Raw genomic sequence first — 3,356 nt, 5'->3', positions numbered from 1 at the left:
AGAAGAAGAAGAAGAAGAAGAAGAAGAAGAAGAAGAAGAAGAAGAAGAAGAGAAGAAGAAGAAGGAGGAAGAAGAAGAAGAAGAAGCAACAGCAGCAACAGCAACAGAAGCAGAAGCAGCTGTGGTGGTTTGAATATGCTTGGCTCATGGGAAGTGGCACTATTAGGATTTTTTAAATAGATTTATTTATTGTATGTAAATACACAGTAGCTGTCTTCAGACACTCCAGAAGAGGGCATCAGATCTTGTTATGGATGGTTGTGAACCATCATGTGGTGGCTAGGATTTGAACTCAGGATCTTTGGAAGAGCAGTCAGTGCTCTTAACCACTGAGCCATCTCTCCAGGCCCACTATTAGGATTTTTGGCTTTGTTGTAAAAGATGGGGCCTTGTTGCAGGAAGCGTGTCACTGTGAAGGTGGGGCTTCAAGGTCTCCTATATATGTTCAAGCCTAGCCAGAGTGATCTAGACCTCCCTCCTTGCTGTCTGCAGAAGACAGTTCCCTCCTGGCTGCCTTTGGATCAAGATGTAGAACTCTTGGCTCCTCTAGCACCATGTCTGCCTGCATAATGCCGTACCTCACACCATGATGATAGTGGACTAAACCTCTGAAATTGTAAACCAGCCCCAATTCAATGTTTTCCTTTATAAGAGTTGCCTTGGCGTTTCTTCACAGCAATGAAACCCTGACTATGACAGAAGCCAGGCTCACAAATAACAATGACAAAAGCAACATGGGGAAGCTTTTTAAGGGAAAAACTGTGGTTCTATGAAGTTTAAAGACCTTCCTTTGTGGTTGACTTCGTATTCCCCTGCATGAATGTGTTCACTGTCTCCTGCATCTGATAAGTCTCTCTTTCCTGCCTCAAAATAAAGATGCAGGTTGTGGTGGTTTGAATAAGGATGGTTCCTATAGGTTCATATGTCTTAATGCTTAGTCACCAGTGATCTGCACTATATAAAGGGACTATATAGAAAGGCAAAGGTGTGGCCTTGTTGGAGGAACTGTGTCCCTGGGGTGGGCTTTGATGTTTCAAAGGCTCATGCCAAACCCAGAGTTGCTCTCTCTGCTACTGCTCCAGCACTGCCTGCATGGCACCATACTCCCGGCCATGATGATAACAGACTAAACATCTGAAACTGTAAGCCAGCCCTGAATGAAATCTTCTCTACAAGAGTTGCCTTGCTCATGGTGTCTCTTCATAGCAATAGAACAGTGACTAAGACACATATTCATTGCCCCATCATGGGTTCTTTGTGAATTCCTTGATTAGAATTTTATTCCATACTTAGGCCTCTACTTGGGATGGCAGTCAACATCTGATTTCTTCTGTTTCCACAAACCACTGGAGTGAGCCTGAGCCTTCAAGAGTATGAAGCAAGAAGTACTGAGGAAAAAGCATTGGACTAAGAGAGGTTGGTAGCGACCAATTCTTCCATGCAAGGTCTAAGTTCTAAATCTACATTATATTTAGTCTAAGTCTATTTGACAGCTAAAAATATTTACATATTCACCATCTTTCTCTGCCAATTTCAAGAAATGGGTTGTTGCTGCTCACTTCCAGAGCCTGCCTTATGCTGTTCTGGCATCCTTAGCAAACAGGTCAGAAAGTTGCAGCCGAGGAAATGGAATATATACGTCCGCCTAGAGGCCAGATCAGAGCAGAGAGGATGGGGTTGCTAATAAGCCTGGGACTCTCTCTAGGAAAGAGAATACAAAGCTGGGGGAAGTGTAGTCTTGTAGCCACGTATATGATGAGAGTACCATGTCTCACTCACAGTGTCTCCACTTTGGCATCTGTCCAACTACCCAGGAAAGGTATGCAGGAACTTTAAAGGCATTATATAATGCGCTGGGGTTTCTTTTTCAGTTTGACAGAAGCAAAGGTCAGGTTTCAGGACATGTGGTGAATCAGAGTGACAGGTATGACAAGAATGAGCAGGCAGAAGAGCAAGATACACAGCCAGCAAAGGACACCAAGGGAAGCACCGGGGTGTGTCTCTGAGTTATCAAAGCTTTAAAAACAAGCTCTGCTTAGGGGACATGCCCTTATTTTTGCTAGACACTTCTTGCAGCCAATTTTTTTTTCCTTTTACAAGAAATATTGTGTCATGCTACTCTATTTAAAAACCAAAGAGCCACGGAACCATGAAAACTCTGCACAGAAATCTGAAACCCATCATGCAAGAAGCAGAAATGTGCACAGAGTTAGAGGCCAAAGGGGCAGCAGGAACTCGGGGGCACTAGTGGAAATACCTCCTCTTCTAATTGGTCTGTGCAACCAATTTTGCTTCACAGGTCTGTATATCTGAGAGAAGAATTTTGTTAGTGGGTCAAATACATAAACTTCAAAATTAACTTTGTATGTTAAAAATATTATTATATCTCAGAGTTGAGTTCATTTTAAGATTGAGCAATTAAAGAAATACAAAGTGAACCTAGGAGGATAAAGATGTTAAAAACAAATGAATCTTTCAGGTTTTCTTATTTTTCCAAAGAACTCTATCCTATCGAATCTTAATTTTGTCAGTCACTGAAGGAATGGTGACTCAGCTGCAGTTTGCAGTATCTTAAGTCAATAGTGACCTTTCATTTGTGCATGCTGCTGATTCATCAAGCTCATTTGCTACCATATTTTAGCTTTATGAATCCAGAATTTTCAGGTCTCCTTGCCAAAGGAACTCATGTGTGTACCCGTCTTCTCTGCAGTCCCTCTGCCTGATATGTATTCAAAACATGCTCTGAGCAGGCTCTCCTAAGGGTCTTCCCAGTCATCACAAAGATGGTTTCTCAGGGACTTCCTTTTTGGGACTTTCTAGGGAAGCTTCTTCATTCCTAAGTAAATGAGTCGAGGCAAGACAAGAGCGCTCTCTGGGATTCCTGACGGTTCACTCTAATCTGAATTGCCCAGCTCTCTGGCCTGTTCCTATAGGATAGCCTTAAGTCTTGCCAGCATCTCCTTCAGTCGTTCACTACAGCTTAGAATCCCTTACCATACTTAGAAGATGAAGGATGTAAACAGACTTCATGTTTCTTTGCTTAAAAACAAAACAAAACAGAAAAAACAGACAAACAAAAAATACCCACAACCAACAAATGAGATAGACCACTCATCACTGGGTTATTTCTTTTCTTTCCTTTCAGCTGTTAAACTTTGAAAACTATGTAATTTTGACTTTCCTTAAGTTTCACCTGAGTAAGCACTTATTTTTCAGGATCCTCTATCAAGAAAACAACTAGATTATGATATTGGAGTTAGTGCAGGACAACAACAACAAAAAGCAAAACCTGCTTGTTCTTGCTTATTGTCCTTCAACAATCCCAGATCAGACACATTGAGTGGTACGTAGCCGTA

Source organism: Mastomys coucha, unplaced genomic scaffold (genome assembly GCF_008632895.1).
Source record: "Mastomys coucha isolate ucsf_1 unplaced genomic scaffold, UCSF_Mcou_1 pScaffold14, whole genome shotgun sequence".
Taxonomy (NCBI): domain Eukaryota; kingdom Metazoa; phylum Chordata; class Mammalia; order Rodentia; family Muridae; genus Mastomys; species Mastomys coucha.
Note: the sequence above shows the minus strand (reverse complement) of the source record.